A 22,058-nucleotide genomic window follows, 5' to 3' on the forward strand; every position below is an offset into this window, starting at 1 on the left:
TTAAATCCTCTTTAATGCTACTGTCAGACTTTAAGTCACAATTTTGAAAGTGCCACTTTTAGAACGTTGGTGTTCTGTTGTCCTACCTATTAGATGCCTTCAGACTGTGTTCTGGGTCACCTGACTAGGATCAGAGTGACAGTTGGCCTATGTGTATTTGTCCCAGACAGTGAGACAAAGGGGGAGTAAGTGCTGGCAGGATGGGCCATCCTGCTAGCATTGGAGAGGGAGAGCTGTTCCCGGCCGCACTTGCATTTTTAAGGAGCTGCCTCAGCACCAGTGGCAGCTCGCCGAGGGAGTGCTTCGGGCGGTGAGGCGGGGGGACGAGCACGGTGGGGGAGTAGTGGAGTCCGACATAGGATGGACAGGAGTAAGGTAAGTAATTAAATAAATAAAACAATTTACCTTGCTCGCGCTGCATCACTGAGTTGGCGATGCAGCGCGCGCAAGGTAAATTGTTTTATTTATTTAATTACTTACGTTACTCCTGTCCATCATATGTCGGACTCCACTACCACCCCACCCTGCCCCTCCCCCGCCCCACCCCACTGCCATGCAGCACTCCCTCAGCGAGCCGCCACTGCTCAGCACACTCACAAGAACACCAGTTGTTTGTTCCTCAAGGCCTCTTGGAGCCTGGGCAGAGACGAAGGAAATTTCAGAACCATCTATGTGTGGTGGGGGCAGGGTGAAACTGCAAGCGTTTGTTCGACTTCAAAGCTGGCACCAGGTATAAAAATATAACCCTCAGACCAACACCTCATTTCCCTCTTGGACCTGCAAAGGACACCTCCTGCTCTGCTTGAGGCCTGCTTTGCACTTCAGAGGACAGCCCTTCTGTTCCCAGAGCACTGCCCTCATGCTTGGAACCTGCCTTGATCCCTGAGAGGACCATCCTGCTGAGGACTGCCTTGCTGCTCAAACCTAGGACTACCAGAGTGACTCCAAGGGGTAGTTGCTGGGCTCCTGTCCTGAGCGACAAGGGCACAAAAAGCTCCAGCAACTTGATCCCTAGGGATGGATCCTGCTTCAAGTGCATCTTACCCTCCAAGTGGTGCCTACCCATTTCTGGACTCTTGGAAGTGGTGCTAAAGGTGCCCAAACAGCCATAACCCAAAACTTGGGACTTTTCAGCCAAAAGTACCAGTACTCACATCTTCACCACATACAGAATCCAGATACCATACATGTGCTACTCACTCACTGCACACACTCAACACACACATGAAATGTCAGGACAAGCATCTGATATTCATATAACAGAGGAACTTTACACCAGAAAATTCAGTACACTGCCGTCTCTCTTTTGTTTTCACAAGCAGTTGGGGACTTAGCAGGGTTACATACTCATCCACGATGCAGAAGACATTTCCATCCCTACGCGAGAAATGTGTTTGATTCTTCAGGTACATATACAGGTAATATGGTCTGCACACCCTGGACCACACAATCCCTACGTAGATCTTATAAAGTCCAAAGGCTCTATTGCCAGAGAAAAATATTCTAAAATGAAAGTGAGCCACTTTGTCCAGACCAAAGAAAATATATGTTCTTTCAGCAGCTCCTCTCACCTGCTAGGTACTGGCAATCAGAAATGTCCCACTATTGGGTGATATTCACAAACTAGTCCCAGTACCTGTATACCGGTATCCCAAACTGCACTTTTTTATTTTCATTACCTCACATTCAAGCTCCCCAGCCCTAATTAAAGCATTAACGTCATTACACCTCTTGGTGACAATAACTTATTTTCCCCTTACAGCCTCTATCATGCCTGTTGCTCAGGGAAGACACGGTGCACTGTAAACAACAGTGGGATTTATACGTCTGTTCGATTATGTGTGCCAGTCTCTCGGCCTGAATGCATGCGCCTAGGGTATACGCTTTCTACTCCCTATGCAGAGTGACAAAATTAAAAAGATTATAGGGTTGGGCTAAGAAATATCAATATCTACAGATTAGTTAATTTGGAGTGATTCTTACAATGAGTGTCAGTTGGGTGTAACGAGATACCTATTCACTCACTCTGGGGCAGTCAAGGTACCAGAGAGCTGATTTTTGGGGACACCATCAGACAGTCAGTTGCCTGTCTCTGTGCCTAAATGTGGCTGTAGTCCCGCCCCTATTCATGGGAAAAAAGGGGACTGAAAACATAGACCGTCTCTATGATTTAATATGTCTAGCAACCATTTATGCTACGAATCAAGGAAGGAGAGGTGAATCATCGAGTAGGCCTGACGAATCCACAATGACAAACTACGATATTTTGGGATATTTATTTATTTGTCTCACTAAGCTATTTAACTGCTATTAAAAGTGTTTGAAAGTAGGGTTTCCAGATGAGAAGCACTGTGTAAAATTACAAACTGGTGATTCTTTGAGATAATCCTTTGAAACAGAAAATTCTTATTCACTTCTCTGATCATGTCTTATCATTTCTGAAAAGTATGCTTGAATTCTATGGCAGCACCAGAGGCTTCAGATAAGTCTTTACTTTCTCGATTTATTCACATCAGCAGCTTTTATTAAAAAAAACACAATAACAATAAAACTACATTTCCCATAATGCAAAGGGAAATGGAAGGCGAAAAAGTCCAACAGAAGTGTCTAATCCTGAATGAGGACATCCAATAACTTCCCCCAAGGACGCTCTACTCTCACCTTTCTTTGCTGCTCCAGCAGCATCAAGATAAGTGACTTGTACTTCCTTCATGAATGTGCTGATTTTGACTTGTAAATGTACAGAGTTTGCATGTGTTCGACTGAGCACGATTGTTCCTTCGTTGTGAGCCTCAATTGACGTGCGCGGCAATAATTTTCCTTTGTTAAAGGCTGCTGAAGTGTCTCTCGCTCCTTCGCAGTTGCTATCTCTGTCAGGCTCTCGACGCGGCCCTCCCACCGCTAGGGGACCGCGCGCCCAATGCTCGCACGCTTGTATGCGTTTTACCCCCCGCGGAGCCACGAGTCGTCTTATCTACCCATGTCAGTTGCGGAGAGACTTGCACGGCCGCACACCTGTCAACATGTGGGGCAGGATTTATGGAAATTAATTAGCGTTGTTCACACTTGTGCCAGTTTTACGAAAACGCCCCTGCCTGGAGCCTGACACCCATAAACCGGGTAAGATTAGTGCTTGATTTAAAGGGACCACCCCAGGCAGGATACTTCACTCAGCACCAGCAGGAAGCAGTGGTCCCAGGGCTCAGCCCTATATATTATTAATCTAAATTTGAATCAATTTAGGGTACTTCCCTACTCAGAACCCCTTTTTTTGTCTGTTCATAGTCCCTAACTGTAAACAGACTATGGATGGCTTTGATGATTATTATGAAGAGGAGGAGGAAATTACCTACCTACCCAATGATGATAATTTTTTCCAAGTTATGGACACCTCTATCCTCAAGGTGGTTTCAAAGGTGGTTGCGCCACCGGGGAGGAAAATAGACCAACTTCAGGCACAATACCATCCACCCCTCGAATCGAGGGAAGATTTGTCTGGGGCTAAGAAGCTCTACCTCCAGAAAAGCCCTCCACTAATGCCATAGACCCCAAACAAAATCGCACTAACGATGCTGGTGTGGATACAGTACTTTTGCATGCTTAAATAAGGAATTTATGGATGCCCAGCCCCACTCGGCACCCACTAAGCCATCAGGAGACCTGGCGTGACCCTCTAGTTACCCAGATGCTTTGGCGCCCAGCAAAGGTAGATTAGGCAGCAATTCCTGATGCAGACAGTGATATGCTCAATCCTTATGATCTCTTACACCCAAGGTCAGAGGAATGGGTTCCAGCCCTATAAGTAGCAGCCTACATGGCAGCCAGACTGTGTAAGCCTATGGAGAAGGAGGCTAGAAGCTGCCTATGAGAGGAGTGTCCAAGGCTGGCTCTAGTTGGGAAAGTTGGAGTTACGCCAGAGGTGGACCCTAACATGGCCACGTTCTTAGCCAAGTTTATTTGTGACGCCAAGAAAGGCATACCCCACTCTTGGAGAGCGTGTCAGGATAAGCTTCTGGACACAGCTGGCCCCCTGGCTAAGATTCTTGATATGGCGGAAGACGCCAAAGCCTTGGGCAGCCTTATCTCTCCAGGCACCCTCTCTAGTTGGGCTCAGAGAGCGATCATCTTTCTAGGAAACACCTATGCGGCAATCTCTACAGAGTGTTGCAGGTCTTTACTGATAAAGATAGACCCTAAGTTAGGGGAACTGGCCAATTCAGAGGCTGGTCCAGTGGCAGAGGGTAATCTCTTTGGAGACCCCTTTGATAAGGAATTGGGCAAGTTTGTACATACTTTTAACTCCCTGGACAAGGCCCAATTGTCCATAAAGCGCATCTTCACCCCGCGTGTTTTTCGCACAGCCGGTCGTGGCAGGAGTCATTTGACCGGCAGTCCCTACAACAAAGCCTCCTACAAGTCCGCAGAACCTCGTAGAAGGCAGTGGCAGGATCCAGAGAAATTCTGAAACTTCTATCCCACCAGATCATACCCACTCCGCAGGGGTGGCAGAGGAAGTGGAAATGGTTCCTACAACAATCAACAAGGTGAGAGTACAGAGCTTGGGGGATGTGAAAGTAGGGGGCAGACTGCAATTTTTTTCTACACAATTGGTCTTCGCTAACCTCAGACGCCTGGGTTTTACAGACTGTCAAAGGTTTCCAGATAGAGTTTTTCGAGTTGCCGACTCAACCGGTTTGACCAAAACCCTTGATTTTTCCAAAAGATCACATGGAACTAATAGACAGGGAGGTTTCGGAACTCCTGCAGAAAGGAGCAATCTTACCCTCAACCTTGCATCCACGGGGTTTCCTCAGCAACATCTTTCTCATAGAGAAACGAGATGGGGGCCATCGCCCAGTAATAAACCTCCAGGAGTTCAACGAGTAGCTAATCTATCGCCACTCCAAGATGGAGGGCATTCACCTCCTCAGGGACCTTCTGCAAAACCAGGACTGGATGGTCCATTTGGACCACAAAGACGTGTATCTTATGGTCCCAGTTTTTTCTCCTCACAGACGCTTTCTTCAGTTCCAGTGGAACTCCCCAATCTTCGAATTCACCTCCCTTCCTTTCGGTCTATCCTCAGCTCCGTGGTGTTTCACTAAGGTGATAAAGCCGGTGGTGGAGCGCCTCAGATCGGAGGGGGTAAGCTGATAATCAATCTGGACAATATACTTATTATGAATCAATGCCCCCAACGCTTGCTCATCCAACTGCAACAGGCAGTAACTCTTCTAGAGTCCCTGGGGTGTGTGATCATTGAATCCAAATCAGACCTTATCCCTTCTCAGAGGATGCAATTCCTGGGTTTCAGGATAGATTCTGTCAGTGCGACTCTATCCCTTCCATCTCCCAAACTATCCAAGATCAGACACAATCTGAGGCATACACTAGCAAAGTACACAATATGCTTACGCCACCTAGCCAGAGTGGTGGGCCTTCTATGGTCATCAATACAAGCCATATTTCCGGGGCCCCTTCACTACAGGGACCTCCAATGCCTCAAATGTTCTCATCTGCGCAAAGGCCTCACTTACTCCCAATTTGTGCCCCTCTCAGAGTAGGCCAAGACCGAGTTACAATGGTGGATTTCCCACATAGAAGCCCAGAATGGCCAGACCATCTTCGGATCTCAACCCGACCTGGTGATAGAACCATACGCCAGCGGTTCCGGTTGGGGTGCCAGCTGCGGAGACGTTTTCACCAGTGGAAAAAGGTCCTCCTCCGAACAGGGTCTTCACATAAATTGCCTGGAATTAATGGCAGGCTTGTTCGCTGTGAAATGCTGGACCAGGGACAAGAATTCATGTAGTGTCATACTCAAGATGGACAATGTAGCACAATCCGCTACATTAACCACCTGGGGGGACAAGGTCCAAAGCTTTATCGAATCTGGCATGGGACCTCTGGGAATACTGTCTGTTCAACTAGATATCTCTGTCGGCGGAACACCTTCTGGGAACGTCCAACCAGGTGGCAGATTGGTCTCCCACCACTGGAAAGACACCAGTCTATGGATGTTACACCCCAAAGTATTCCGGGAAATCTAATCTCATTGAGGACCCTTCTGCATAGACCTCTTTGCTTCCCGACTGGATGCCCAACTGGAAAGGTACTACAGTTGGCGTCCGGATCCGGAGGTATTGGCTGTGGATGCATTCCTTCAGGATTGGAGCAGGGTTACGCATTTCCCTCCTTTGCAATAAAATGAGGGTATCAACCCAGGTGAGGAGACAGCAAGTGGATTTGGTGGTGATCACCCCGATCTGGAGGTCACAATCCTGGTTTCCAATTCTGATGGAACTTTCCTGGGATTTCCCAATCCGTCTAACCCTCGGTCGAGGTCTCCTCAAAGATCCTCAAGGGAATCCCATCATCTCCTTCTCACGGGCGGTCTTCACCTGATGGCCTGGTGGGTTACAGGCAACACTGAAAAGTGCCAAGCCTTTCGGCAGACGCTGCCTATTTGCTCGCAAAGTCTTGGGCAGAGAACTCTTACAAGAGATACTGTTCCGCCTGGTCTCGATGGGGGAGTTGGTGTCTTCGACAACAGGTGGATCCAATGGGGGCAGATGTTGTCTATGTCCTTAATTTCTTAGCCTCTTTGGCAAAGGAGGGCCTGGCTTACAGGTCGATCAATACATTTCGGTCAGCAATATCAGCAGGTCATATCCCGGTAGGTAGTCACTCAATTGTAGAGCATCCGCTACTATGCAAGCTACTGAGGGGTATCAGACTATCCGTGCCCCCGTAGTCTCGATACTCAGTTCTCTGGGATGTTAACAAAGTCTTAGAATTTTTCGGGTCATGGCCATCCAATAAGTACTTGTCCAGGAACTAAATGTCGTCAAAACTAGCAACCCTTCTGTGCTTGATATCCTGTAGCAGAATTTCCGATGTGAGGGCCCTGGATCTTAGGGAGTTACTTTTCATATTTCTAGATGAACCAAATGCAATTCGAGGTCAGTGTCCTATCTTGTATTTCCTGATGTCCCTAAGTTCTGTGTGGTCAGAGCGCTCAAGCTCTGCGAAGTGGCGAGAATAGACATACACCAACAGGGCATCAGACAACTGTTTATAGTCCTCACCAAACCACACGGGGCAGTCTCATCCCCTATAATTGCGAGATGGGTTCGTTGGGCGATGCAGGAGGCAGGGATAGATACCTCTCATTTCGGGGCTCATTCTGTTCGGGGTGAAATGGCATCAAAGGCTTTTGTCCTGGAGGCATGGTTGGTAGATATCCTTAATGCCGCAAACTGGCCCTCAGACTTCACCTTCAAAAGATTTTATTTTCAACCAGTGGTGTCACTGGCATCTTTCGTGGGGGACAAGCTTTAAACTAGCCTTATATGAAGCCTCCGGTACTGACATAGAATGAAATAATTTCTAGCTATTGTAAAGGAAAGTTTCAATTTTATTAAGGAGGCTGAGGCGAGGATTAGCCCACCCATTGAGTAAAAGCCTCCCCCGGAACACCTACATATGTGCAGTGAGTAAAATGTTTACAATTTTATTTGTTTGACAATGCATTTTGATGGTTGTTTTATTCTCATCCGGAATGCTATTGTCACTGTTATCTGAGGATGAACATGTTGTTTACATATCTCAGAGTTACAACTATCCTTCTTTGATTTAGGTACGGACGTTGGCAAACAGGAATAACCAAAGACTGGCTTGATGTGGTCGCAGGAAGAAAGAGGAGGGTAGAGCGTTATTGGATGTCCTCATTCAGGATTGGACACTTCTGTTGGACTTTTTCGCTTTCATTTTCCCTCTGCATCATGAGAAATGTAGTTTTATTGTTGTCAGTGTTTTGTGCCCGGGAAGCTGTCTCAGCCCAGGCTGAAACACATGAGGGGGGGGTGCTGAAGCCCTTTGAGCCCTATGGGCATTGCACGCTTGTTACATGGCCAAATTACAGACTCAGAAGCACTAGAACAGGTGTCTCCAATGAGTAGCTCGTGAGCTGCCAGTAGCTCTCCAGCCACCTGTGAGTAGGTCTCCTGTGTGCAGCCCAGCCTACGACTATCGAAGCTTTTGCTTGGTTTAAATATCATATGTATACCAAAATGAAAAAGCATTTATTCAAGATGCAAATGTGTGTATTTTCACGACTCATAAGCTGATGTCTAGAAAAATAGTAGAATCTAAATATATTTTTTTAATGCTGATGGAGCGTGATGGTGTTCTAAAATTTTAGGGGTGCATATTAATCATAGACAGTCCGCATCCGCATATATTCTTGTGTTGTATTAATTTTGATCAGTAGCATTGAATTGTAATAACAAAATGTGCAAGTGAAGTAATAGAAAAGTATTTTGTATCATGTAGGAGAGAAATGAAATTATGTTTTATTTGAAATTGTAACCTTTAGTATATTGCAGCTGTCTAACAGAAAGCTTATGTGTGGTGAAATGCATTTCTGATTTAAACGTATACCATGATGAAAACTGCAGGAAGAAATAACAAGTTATGCTTAATGAAGCACTATTAACGTGTGTAAATCCTAATGTGTAAAGACCTAAACGAATGTTCACGGTGTGCTATGAAAGGCCTATTAGTTTATTCTTATGTTAGCCGAATTGTGTAGGCCTGGAAATGTAATTTCCCTGGTAAGCTCTCGCATTTAGAAGTAGGCAGCGAATTTCATGTGCACGCAAGGATGTTCTGTTCTCATGTTTCAGTTGCAGGTGGAAGAAGCTACCTTTTGTTATAGGAGTTAGGCATGGAGGAGAAAAGAAACAAAGTAAATAGAAGGTATATAATTAGGAGTCGATGTTCTTTCTCATTGAGGATGCTTGGGAACCAAGGCGAATGGAATACACATGGAGAAGACGGTGGAAAACTACCTAGGAGAGGTGTCCGTAAGAATAAATTGATCTCTGGGCATGTTTTACATTTTTGTGTTTTGTATTAGGGAAAGTGCCCCGAGGAAGGAGACAGGATGAGTTAGGAGAAGGGGTTAGAAGATTGATCTGGGAAGAGTATCTTAGAACGAGCTCTATAGCTTTGGGTATCTAACTTATCTTGAGAATGTGCTTCTTGGGAAGTCTTCACACGCTGACACCTTTTCAACTGAGTTTGACTGGGAAATGCTAAGTAGGGATGCCTTAGAGATAGAGTAGGGATAGTCTAATGCTTTTCGCTTTTGAGCCACAGATGAAGTCTGACATAAATGTTGGAGCAGTCCTTGCTTGTGTTTTATTTTTGGAGTTGTTTATTCTCTTCAAGATTCATCAGAGCAGACTCATCCGTAGATTTGGCTTTGTATTAGTTCCCATGTATTTTTACAACCTCGTCTTGAGGTGCTTGTATATTCAGTTGTTTTTGGCACTGTAATAAATCCCCTAAACCAAAATTGGAGTCTGTGATCTTCTGAGTCATGGTTACTATTGGAAGTTGAATTACTTGATTTGAGTTGCTTCTCCGCTCTACAATTCTCAGCAGATAAAAAGAGACATCGACCTGGGGTTCCTTGTTAATACAATACAATACAATACAGATGCATTGGTAACGCGCGCTACATACCCGTGAGGGTCTTAAGGCGCTGGGGGGGGGGCTGCTACTGATCGAAGAGCCAGGTCTTGAGGAGTCTTCTGAAGGTCAGCAGGTCCTGGGTCTGTCGTAGGTTGGTAGGGATAGTGTTCCAGGTCTTGGCGGTGAGGAAGGAGAAGGATCTGCCGCCGGCGGTGGTTTTTCTTGTGCGAGGTACTGTGGCAAGGGCGAGGTTGGCAGAGCGGAGGCTGCGGGTGGGGGTGTGGAAGTTGAGTCGGTGGTTGAGGTATACTGGTCCGGTGTCGTGGAGGGCCTTGTGTGCGTGGATGAGGAGTTTGAAGGTGATCCTCTTGTTGACGGGGAGCCAATGCAGGTCTCTCAGGTGGGGTGTGATGTGGTTGCATCGTGGGTTGTCGAGGATCAGTCGTGCCGAGGCGTTCTGGATGTGTTGCAGCCGCTTCAGGAGCTTGGTTGTAGTTCCTGCATAGAGGGCGTTCCCGTAGTCCAGTCTGCTGGTGATGAGTGCATGAGTGACGGTCTTTCTGGTGTCGGGGGGGGATCCAAAATTGCTGGATGTTAAAATATCAGTAGCAGAACCCAGCCTTATCAGTTGGTAGCGAAAGGACGGTTACCGCTTGTTAGAGTCGGGGATAGACTTGGATATATATAAAAATACGATTCTTTATGTAAAAATAAGGTATATATATCTCAGCAGACTTATCACAAGACCAATAACGTTTTCGCTATGCCACCAGGTTATACAGCAGGCAAATGTTCTTGGTTCGTAGTTTCAAATGGATAGTTTGTAGTCTCTTTACTTGTAGCTCCAGTACTAATTTCTAATTTCTAATTTAAAATATTTCTAAAGCGCAGCGTACACCTTGCGGTTTCTTGGCGCTGAGTACTCACAGAGATCGGCTCCTGCGAACGGGGAAATAAGGCGTTGCGGGCCCCGAGCCCGATACTGGACTTCTTCCGTGATTGGGAGAGTCGGCACAGGTCGGTGCGACTCTCAACTTTGGGAAGTGTTCTTGGGTCCTCAATCAGCAGGTGTGGGCAAGTAGGCAGGCGCGGCCCGCGACCCTTTGGCACGGCGGTGCAGGAGGGTCTCCACAGCGGGGGCGGCGCGGCCTGAGATGTCCGGGGATAGCGAAGCGGGGTCGCAGGGCACGGTCAGTGCAGCTGGATGACCCGGCGTAGATCACAGTCGTCGGACGGCTTCCGGCGGGAGGGGTGATAGCGCGGTCAGCGCGCTCCAGTAGCAGGCGGTGACAGGGATGCAGGCGGCCTGGCCCGGGGACAGAGAGCGGCTCTGGACGGAGCGGGGCTCTCACGGGTTTGAGGCAGGCAAGCTTCTGAGTGTCACGGCCCTAGGTGGGGCGATGAGGGGCGCAGTCTCTTTCCAGCGGGATGCACACACGGCTCGAATTGGAGGACGAGCAAAAGCACAGAGAACCCACTGGTCCTGGGGTTCAGGTCAGGGGGCAAGCTCAGATCAAGCCCTTGGAGAATGTTCAAGCACAAAGTAGCAAAGTCTTTTCAGTAAGTCTCTTCCTCTCCTTTCTCAGCAAGGCAAGCAGCAGGCCAGCTCCTCCAGCGTCTTCTTCTCCTTCTAGTCGGGCAGAGGTTCTTTGTGGTAAACAGGATTCTGATTCTTAGGAGCCAGGCTCCTACTTTTATACCATGATTCTTTTGTTCTTTAGCGCCAGGGGGCCTAGGCCTGGCTCAGTCCAGTTCTGGAGCACTTTGTTATGGTGACTCTGCTCTTTCCTTTCAGCAGCAGGGCAGAGACATCAGCCGCCCCACAGGGGGTGGCGCCGGCTTTGTGGTGGCAGAGCACAGGTCTATTCAAGAGTCAAGGTGTACTCCTCCCACCCATCCAGGTGTAATCTCTCTACCCACCACCTGGCAGCCAACCTGTCTCTGGGGATTCCCCAACCCTGCTCCTTACTGTTGCCAGGCAGAACACATACACACAGCAGAGGCGGACTGAGATGGTCAGGTCAGTAAATACTAACTTTCTAAAAGCAGTATTTACAAACCCAGGATACTAAAATAGACTTGACTACAAGAAGTATTTTATCATCCTGAGTTCAGGCATACTAAACTTGGCACTTCTACCATGCTCTCTGAGTCCACTGGGGTCACAGCGTTGGCGTGATCCCAGCAGCCCATCCTGGCCTATGGAGAGCAGGTAGCCTTCAATAGTGAAGAACGGAAAGGGCTGTAATTCACTACTAAGACATGCCACACACATCAGGGCATGTCCTACCTTATGCCTACAATGCACCCTGCCCTTGGGCCTACCAGAGGGGTGGCTAATATGTGGGTAAGGGAAGGTTTAGGGACTGGCAAGTGGGGGCACTTGCGCAGTCAGCGCGACGGTCCCGGACCGCGCACAGGGTCTGCGGTGGCAGACCCTAGACACATTTTACAAGGCCGCTTCCGTGGGTGGCGCAACCAGCGCTGCAAGCCCACCAGCAGCATTGGCATTCACGAGCCCTGGCACCCCTGGTGCACTTTACTGGGGACTGACAGTGAATCCAATAAACCAATCATGAACATCAATTACAGGTACACTTTACTTAGGGAGCACTTGCACTGCGGCACGGATTAGCCGTGGCGCAGTGCCCTGAGCGGACAACACCAGCAAAACAGTCGAGGCACACCATCAAAAAGTGGAAGGGAAACTCACGCCAAGGTGCCAGGTCTAACACGTGTCCCCTCCAGCTGAAATGTGGGGAGAACTACCCTTGCCCAGGGGGTTCCTCGTCACTAAGGCGGAAATACCTGGACAGACCGTCAGCGTTGGCGTGATCTGTACCAGGACGGTGTTCCACCGTAAAGTCCATACCCTGTAGGGAGATGGACCACCTCAACAGCTTCGGGTTCTCACCCCTCATTTGCATCAACCATCTGAGGGGCCTGTGGTCCGTCTGAACCCGGAAGTGAGACCCAAACAAGTAGGGTCTTAGCTTCTTCAGCGCCCAGACCACAGCAAATGCTTCTCGCTCAATTGCACTCCACCTACTTTCCCGTGGAAGTAACCTCCTACTGATGAAGGCTACGGGTTGGTCCCAGCCCTCCTCAGTCATCTGTGAGAGAACAGCCCCCACACCATGCTCTGAAGCGTCTGTCTGGACTAGGAATTCCTTGGAGAAGTCAGGGGCCAAGAGCACGGGCGCCGTGCACATGGCAGTCTTCAGGGTGTCGAAAGCTTTCTGACAGGTGTCAGTCCAAATCACGTTCCTGGGCTGCTTCTTCGAAGTCAGCTCTGTCAAGGGGGCAACGATCGTTCCATAGCCCTTGACAAACCTCCTGTAGTACCCAGTGAGCCCCAGGAAGGCCCTCACTGCGGTCTGCGTCTTGGGGGGTTCCCAAGCCAGGATGGTTTCAATTTTGGGTTGCAAGGGTGCCACCTTGCCGCTCCCCACTTGGTGTCCCAAGTACACCACGGAACCCTGCCCGATCTGGCACTTGCTTGCCTTGATCGTGAGGCCTGCTCGGAGCAGCGCCATCAACACTTCCCAGAGGTGGCGCAGGTTTTCAGGCCAGGTGGCACTGAACACTGCGATGTCATCCAGGTAGGCGGCACTGAACGCATCCAGCCCAACCAGTACCTGGTTGACCAACCTCTGAAAGGTGGCAGGGGCATTCTTCATCCCAAATGGCATGACTCGGAACTGGAAGTGCCCGTCTGGTGTAGAGAATGCTGACCTCTCTTTGGCCCCATCGGTCAAGGCGATCTGCCAGTACCCAGACGTTAAATCAAACGTACTGAGGAACCGGGCAGCCCCCAGCCGATCAATGAGCTCATCAGCTCTGGGGATGGGGTGCGCGTCAGTCTTCGTGACTGAATTGAGTCCTCTGTAGTCCACACAGAACCGGAGTTCAGGTGTGGCTCCCGGCGCAGCAGCCTTTGGGACCAAGACCACGGGGCTGGACCAAGGACTGCTGGAGGACTCAACCACCCCTAGCGCAAGCATTTTGGAGACCTCCTCCTTAATGCAAGCTCTGACCCTGTCAGTTACCCTGTAAGCCTTGTGCTTCACGGGTAAGCTGTCTCCTGTGTCCACATCATGGACGCACCAATCTGTGACACCAGGAACCAGGGAGAATCGGTCGGAAAATTGTCCCAGCAAGTGGCGGCAGTCTTCCTGTTGTTCGGGCGTCAGGGTGGGTGAGAGGTTAACTCCATCCACTGACCCATCTTTCTCAGAGGCCACTAAGAGGTCAGGAAGAGGCTCGGTCTCCTCTTCCATTCCATCATCAGTGGCCAGCAGCATGCCCACTTCGGTCCTCTCTAAGTGGGGCTTAAGGCGGTTAACATGTAGGACCCTCAAAGGGTTCCTGGGAGTCTGCATGTCCACCAAGTAGGTGATAGGACTTTTGCGCTCCACAACCTCAAATGGACCTGTCCACTTATCCTGAAGTGCACACGGCTCCACTGGGGCCAAGACCCACACCTTTTGTCCAGGTTGAAGCTCTACCAGAGTGGCATTCCGGTCGTACCACCGCTTCATCTCCTCCTGGCTGGCTTCCAGATTTGCCTCAGCAAGTTGCCTGAAACGCCGAGTCTGGTTTCGGAAGGCCAGCATGTAACTATATACATTCTGGGGAGGTTTCCTGGGAGATTGCTCCCAGCCTTCCTTTACCAAACTCAGAGGTCCTCTTACCGGGTGACCATACAGAAGCTCAAAGGGGCTGAATCCTAGGGACTTCTGTGGCACCTCTCGGTAAGCGAAGAGCAGGCATGGCAAGAGGACGTCCCACTTACGCCTCATTGGACCGTCCAGGCCCATGATCATGCCTTTGAGGGTTCGGTTGAATCTCTCAACCAACCCATTTCCTTGGGGATGGTAAGGAGTGGTGAACTTGTACGTTACCCCACACTCCTTCCACAGGGATTTCATATATGTGGATATGAAATTGGTCCCCCTGTCGCTCACCACCTCTAGAGGGAATCCCACTCGGGAGAAAATTCCCATCAGTGCCCGTCCCACCACGGGGGCCGTCACTGTCCTCAGAGGGATGGCTTCAGGGTACCGGGTGGCATGGTCCACCAAGACCAGGATGAACCTGTTGCCCAGGGCTGTCTTGGGGTCCAGAGGCCCCACAATGTCAATACCCACTCGTTGGAATGGCGTACCGACCACAGGGAAAGGTTGCAGAGGAGCCTTGTGCTTCCCTCCGCTCTTACCACTTGCCTGGCAAGTCTGACAGGTTCTGCAGTATGAATCTGAATTCTTGTGCATTTGGGGCCAGTAAAAGTGGGTGACAAGCCTGTCATAGGTCTTGTCCATCCCCAAATGTCCTGCTAAAGGCACATCGTGAGCCAGCCCCAGTAGGAAGGTTCTGAACTTCTGGGGTACCACCAGCACACGGGCTGACCCAGGTTCAGCAGCCTTAGGCTCGGAATACAGGAGGTCACTCTCCCAGTACACGTAGTGTGTTTTGGCCTGAACACCGTTGGCCTGGTCTGCAGCCTGCTGCCGCATACCCACGAGAGAAGGGCATTCTTTCTGCTCCCTGCAGAATTCCTCCCTGGAGGGACCTCCTTCTTGCTGCCAATGGGTCAGCTCAGGCAGATCTCCCAGTTCGGCAATCTGTTCCCCGGTAGGCTCCAGAGCATCCCCCTCAGGGTCTACTTCCTCCTGGGCCGTGGGAACTTCGGGGGCCGGTTTCCCGCGCCTCCTGCGCCTTCTCCCTAAGGCCGGTTCCTGGACCTCTCCCTCAGGCTCCAGGACCCTCTCAACACCCCTACTGGCTGCCATGGACCGGGTGGTCACGCACGCCCAGTCGGGTAGACCCACCATCCTCAGATGCGTGGTCTTCTCCACCTTTTCCCAAGGGGAACTCTCCAGGTCGTTCCCTAGCAGACAGTCTACAGGCATGTCAGTTCTCACAGCGACTTGTAGAGTACCAGAGACCTCCCCCCACTCAAAGGGAACTTGAGCCATTGGACAACGACTCTCTACGTTGTCAGCATTGACAACCCTACAGTAGGCATTGGGTACAATTTGTTCTTGAGACACCAGGTGTTGCCTCACCGAGGTCACGCTGGCTCCCGTATCTCTAAGAGCCTCAACCTTCTTTCCATTGATGGTCACCACCTGCCCATATTTCTTAGTGTTAGAGGGCAGGTAGGTTACAGGGACCATCTCACTGTCTCCTAGCGAGACTAGGGTCATCTGCCCGGGACCCCCACCCTCCTGGACTGCTACCTCCTCCCCAAAGTTAACACTAGCTACTTGCCGGGGTGGAGCACCAGTGGGTGCGGTCTTACCAAACAGGCGACACTTAGGATCAGAGGCAATGTGACCCGGGTCACCACACCTATAACAATTGAAGGGCCCCTTTGGAACAGGTCTACCTGTCGGGGCCCCGTTCTGCTGCGGGGGTGGGGGAGGCTGAGAACCCTTCTGCTGGTTCCCTTGGGAATTACTTTGGGGGCCTTTTTGGAACCCCTTCTGTTTACCCTTGTCCCCCCCACTCTTCTGCTGGGGACCCTGCCCACCTTTGGCGGAGTCTCCCACTTGACCCTTGTGCACCCTGGTGCTGAGCCAGCGGTCCGCCTCCTCAGCAAGCTTCCTCGGGTTGGACAGCTTGCTATCTATCAGGTGCTGGCGTAGCTCAGGAAAACATTGACTGGACAAGTGCTCCCATGCAATTAAATCAAGTAGCCCTTGATAATCATTCACTTTGCTACCCTTCACCCAACCATCCAGCGCTCTGCAGAAAAAGGTCACATACTCCACATACGTACTCTCAGGGATCTTCTTGGTCTCCCTGAACCTCTGTCTATATAGCTCAGGAGTTAACCCATACCTGGTCATTAAAGCTTCCTTCATATGGGGGTATGAGGTCTGGACTTCTAAGGGCAAATCTAACAGTGTGTCCCGCCCTTCCGCAAGGAACCTTCCCCACAACCCCGCTCCCCAGTCTTTCTCAGGGACCCGGTGTGAGGACATGGCCACCTCGTAGGCTCTAAACCACTGCCCTATGTCATCCTTTCTAAAATACTCCTTTACTACATCTTTGGGGATGTACACCTTGGACTCTACCTGCGCTGGTGGAGTGCTGCCACCAGAAGGAGCGGTGTCCAAACTTTTCGCCTTCAGCTCCAACTCCTTCAATCTGATATCATGATCCATTTGGCGTTGTTGTGCCTCCAGGGCCAACTTCTGCTTTTCCATTTCCATTTGTCCTGCCAACTTTGCCATCTCCATTGCATGCGCCCTGTCTGCTGCCCTGTCTGCCAGCTCCTCTGGCGACCGGACTCTGCTGGGCTCCTCAAGGTTGTCGGGTGGAACGATGTCCCCCGCATTCCGTAGGTCTCGTGACTCCTTCCAGGCTCTCAACGCCTTGGTGTACTGGGGCTTCTTCTTGCATCCAGCATGGGGGACTCTGAATTTTACACTGTAGCCTTTCAATTGCTCCATCGTGTAGCCTTCCAGTCTCTCCCAATCCACCTCATCTATTCCAGAAATCACAGAGAGTGCTCTTCCAGCGGAGTGCGAGCCAGGCATGGTTGCAGTAATGGCAGATGTCTCAACAAAGTTCAACAATTACAAACCTGTGGCTGCGTTATTTGGTCTGCTCTCACTATCTGGCGATTAATAATTCACTGTATGCAAATTACAAGTGCAAATCCGAAATCCCAACCGCTGCCAACAATGTCAGAGTCGGGGATCTCTGGTTGGCGCAAGGTTGCCCTTGTGTCAAGCAGGAACCCTCTCCTCCACGTCAGGGCGCAGGATAACCCCTCGCGAATGACCCTTGCTCACCCTCTAGGTGCGTGGCGTGAGCAGCCAAGGCGATTCCTCAGGCGTTGTTGGTTAAGCACTTACAATCATACACACAGTAAATACATTAATCCCCCCAGAAACGGACACCAGACTTGGATATATATAAAAATACGATTCTTTATGTAAAAATAAGGTATATATATCTCAGCAGACTTATCACAAGACCAATAACGTTTTCGCTATGCCACCAGGTTATACAGCAGGCAAATGTTCTTGGTTCGTAGTTTCAAATGGATAGTTTGTAGTCTCTTTACTTGTAGCTCCAGTACTCACAGAGATCGGCTCCTGCGAACGGGAAAATAAGGCGTTGCGGGCCCCGAGCCCGATACTGGACTTCTTCCGTGATTGGGAGAGTCGGCACAGGTCGGTGCGACTCTCAACTTCGGGAAGTGTTCTTGGGTCCTCAATCAGCAGGTGTGGGCAAGTAGGCAGGCGCGGCCCGCGACCCTTTGGCACGGCGGTGCAGGAGGGTCTCCACAGCGGGGGCGGCGCGGCCTGAGATGTCCGGGGATAGCGAAGCGGGGTCGCAGGGCACGGTCAGTGCAGCTGGATGACCCGGCGTAGATCACAGTCGTCGGACGGCTTCCGGCGGGAGGGGTGATAGCGCGGTCAGCGCGCTCCAGTAGCAGGCGGTGACAGGGATGCAGGCGGCCTGGCCCGGGGACAGAGAGCGGCTCTGGACGGAGCGGGGCTCTCACGGGTTTGAGGCAGGCAAGCTTCTGAGTGTCACGGCCCTAGGAGGGGCGATGAGGGGCGCAGTCTCTTTCCAGCGGGATGCACACACGGCTCGAATTGGAGGACGAGCAAAAGCACAGAGAACCCACTGGTCCTGGGGTTCAGGTCAGGGGGCAAGCTCAGATCAAGCCCTTGGAGAATGTTCAAGCACAAAGTAGCAAAGTCTTTTCAGTAAGTCTCTTCCTCTCCTTTCTCAGCAAGGCAAGCAGCAGGCCAGCTCCTCCAGCGTCTTCTTCTCCTTCTAGTCGGGCAGAGGTTCTTTGTGGTAAACAGGATTCTGATTCTTAGGAGCCAGGCTCCTACTTTTATACCATGATTCTTTTGTTCTTTAGCGCCAGGGGGCCTAGGCCTGGCTCAGTCCAGTTCTGGAGCACTTTGTTATGGTGACTCTGCTCTTTCCTTTCAGCAGCAGGGCAGAGACATCAGCCGCCCCACAGGGGGTGGCGCCGGCTTTGTGGTGGCAGAGCACAGGTCTATTCAAGAGTCAAGGTGTACTCCTCCCACCCATCCAGGTGTAATCTCTCTACCCACCACCTGGCAGCCAACCTGTCTCTGGGGATTCCCCAACCCTGCTCCTTACTGTTGCCAGGCAGAACACATACACACAGCAGAGGCGGACTGAGATGGTCAGGTCAGTAAATACTAACTTTCTAAAAGCAGTATTTACAAACCCAGGATACTAAAATAGACTTGACTACAAGAAGTATTTTATCATCCTGAGTTCAGGCATACTAAACTTGACACTTCTACCATGCTCTCTGAGTCCACTGGGGTCACAGCGTTGGCGTGATCCCAGCAGCCCATCCTGGCCTATGGAGAGCAGGTAGCCTTCAATAGTGAAGAACGGAAAGGGCTGTAATTCACTACTAAGACATGCCACACACATCAGGGCATGTCCTACCTTATGCCTACAATGCACCCTGCCCTTGGGCCTACCAGAGGGGTGGCTAATATGTGGGTAAGGGAAGGTTTAGGGACTGGCAAGTGGGGGCACTTGCGCAGTCAGCGCGACGGTCCCGGACCGCGCACAGGGTCTGCGGTGGCAGACCCTAGTCACATTTTACAAGGCCGCTTCCGTGGGAGGCGCAACCAGCGCTGCAAGCCCACCAGCAGCATTGGCATTCACGAGCCCTGGCACCCCTGGTGCACTTTACTGGGGACTGACAGTGAATCCAATAAACCAATCATGAACATCAATTACAGGTACACTTTACTTAGGGAGCACTTGCACTGCGGCACGGATTAGCCGTGGCGCAGTGCCCTGAGCGGACAACACCAGCAAAACAGTCGAGGCACACCATCAAAAAGTGGAAGGGAAACTCACGCCAAGGTGCCAGGTCTAACACCGCTGTAGTAAGTGGAGAAGTTAGGGAGAGGTTAGGAAAACCCCATAGTGCCCAAAATATGGTTGTCCAGAAGCCCGAGGGAAGAGAACAACAGTGTTTGTCAGAGACTGACGGAGAGTGACGTGGCGGAGGAAGCAGCAGTTCACGGAGGAGTGAGTATGAATAGGGATGTTGTTCAATTGTGGTGATGATTTGATTGTGTGATGTCTTGCGGAGTTGGAATGAGAGTTAAATGATTGTGGTTTCAGACTCTGAGCGCGCGCGATCCATGTGATTATTTGATGTCAGGCTCGACGACTAGCCTAAGATCCTGGGATAGATAGATTGTGGTATAGAAGACACCCAGAGCCGTAATTGTCAACCATTGATTGTGGGAGTCATGAGACGTCATCGATAAACCCACCCGAGATAGGGAACGAGAGAGTGAGTGTTTGAGTGACTAACGCAGGTCGTTGGTTACTGTGTGTGTAAAATCGAGTGATTGGATCCTATCAACTATTTATGTCACTGTCCTGCCGTTCATGGGCAGATGGTCAAGGGCAGTAGTCCGGTCGTTTAGCGGACAGACAAGTGTCAGATTGAGGTAGACAATTACGAGTGACTGTCTGGTCGTATGGTGGACAGACAGTCAATCAAGTGACTCTCCGGTCGTTTGGTGGACAGACAGTTACTTGCTGTATGAGTGAGACATGCGAGAGTGCTCAAGACGAATTGTGAAGGAGAAGAAGAGCTGAGTAAGGAGAAAGAGTGGCATCTAAGTGTGCCGCGCTGTGATAGGTCGGTTAGTGTAAAACCGCGCTGGTATTGGTGGGTTGACATCAAGAAGTAGAACGAAAACATTGTGGGCAAAAGAGTTGATTTCATCACAAAATGTTTTATGGTATTGCAGGATCTTTGAAGGGGAGATAGAGGAGTGGTAACTCAAGTGGGGGAAGAAGCACCGCCCGAGGATACCCCGGCTCATTACATGGCTACGAACGCAGGGCTCCATACTATACTTTGGCTTCAGAATTGGCAAAATATGACTGAAAAGGAGAGAGATTTGGCTTTCCCATGTTATGGTTCATTCAGATTTGTTGTGTTGTATCACTTGAAGTCAGGGATGGCTGCATTATGACCTTTACCCAGACCAACCCAGTTTAAGGCACTGGATGCATGGATAAGAGCAGCGCATGCAAGAAAAAGAGATCAAAGTCAGGAAAGGGTGAAGAAGTTGATCAGGGCATTTCAAGATGCACGGTGGGATGCATTGACAAAGAGATGGAGGGTAAACACCATCGAGGGAGATAGGTTGTTTCCCTTGTTAAGTAAAGGTGGGAGATGCCCAAAAGAGAAGAGAAGAGGAAATGATAGTGACACAGATGACAGTCTTTTGGAGAGGTTGTTAGCAGAGAGTCCACCTCCATATAACCCAAGTTCGGAAGAGGGAATGAGAACTCTTACAGAGGAATCTGGGGAGGCGCAGACAAACTCTAGTGTGGGAGTAGGAGGAAGGATTTCAGCGTGAACAGAGAGAATGGGGACACAACCACTGAGGGGCATGGAAGCAAATGAAGCTAACAACAATTACCAGGCTGCAAGAAGCTCTTACAGTACCTGTCACCATTGGTCCCATATTGTCAGTACACGATCCGGATCAGGCAGGAAATGGAAGTCTGGTACGGTCGGTAATGGGAGAAGGTACTGGTTCTGGAGGGAAGGGGACAGCGAGTGGAAGTGGTCATCCTTCGAGGCCCATAGAATCAAGTACGCTGTTGCCACCCACAACAGATTCATCTAGGGGGCAGGTGGAACAGAGAGTAGTGAGGACAGGGTCCTTGGCTGATTCGTGCTCTGACTTGAGGATATGGGAACCCCCAGTGAGAGGCCCTAGTGGAAGGATGACGGGAGGTAGTAATAGTCAGGGAGTTTCAGGGAGTCAATCTGTCTCACGGAACTTAATGGAAGGGAATCAGCGGGAACATCAAGGTAGTGAGAGTGGAGAGTTGAGAAGTGCGTTGAGTCGAGGCACAATTAAAGCTGATCTGAGGGCCAGTGTGCTGATGGGGTGAGATTAAAGGCAGAAGTGGAAGAGATAATTGGTGGGAATTTGCCTTTGGAAAGGATCGAACACTATGAGATGGATGAATTGCTGTTTGTGGCGAAGGATGTAACTCGGAAGGCAAGGAAAGTACATGAGAAATTGACGGAGTTGGCACAGAGGTATGATGTGGATTTCTCTAAAATGAAGATGTTACAGGGAAATCACAGGTTAAATTGTAGTGGTCAGCAACTAGAAGAGAAAAGAGTCATAGGTTTGAAAACGCACATTCAAGAATTGATCATAGGGATATGTGCGTGGAGCATGCTTGACAAATGGGAGGAAAGATGGTCAAAGAAGAAGAGTGCTAAAAAGAGCATAGGAGAGACACCACCTCCAGGAAGAGTAACAGTGAGAGTAGAGGCTTTTCCGTTGCGAGCGGTACTAAGTGGAGGGTATGTGCATGTGCCCTGGAGTAGAGGTAATTTATCAGCGTTTACCAATGATTTTCCTCGGCTGAGGGAAAAACCTGTTGAGTGGTACAAGCAAGTCGATCGATTTGTCAAAATTTCAAAAGTGCTGTGGGTTGATTTGAATACATTGTTTGACATTGTGGAACCAAGTGATTTGTGGTCAGCTTGTAAAATTGTT

General features: G+C 50.0%; 1 long non-coding RNA gene across 1 annotated transcript in view; it reads left to right on the top strand.

The window, feature by feature from the left end:
* LOC146809915 (uncharacterized) overlaps nt 1-9,361 on the top strand; it is a 132,496-nt gene extending 123,135 nt beyond the window's left edge. The window contains exon 3 of the long non-coding RNA XR_014965595.1: nt 7,640-9,361. This is a non-coding gene — a long non-coding RNA (uncharacterized LOC146809915). The remainder of the gene's footprint in view (nt 1-7,639) is intronic.
* The last annotated feature ends 12,697 nt before the right edge of the window (nt 9,362-22,058 follow it).

Source organism: Triturus cristatus, chromosome 7 (assembly GCF_964204655.1).
Source record: "Triturus cristatus chromosome 7, aTriCri1.1, whole genome shotgun sequence".
NCBI classification, from domain to species: Eukaryota; Metazoa; Chordata; class Amphibia; order Caudata; family Salamandridae; genus Triturus; species Triturus cristatus.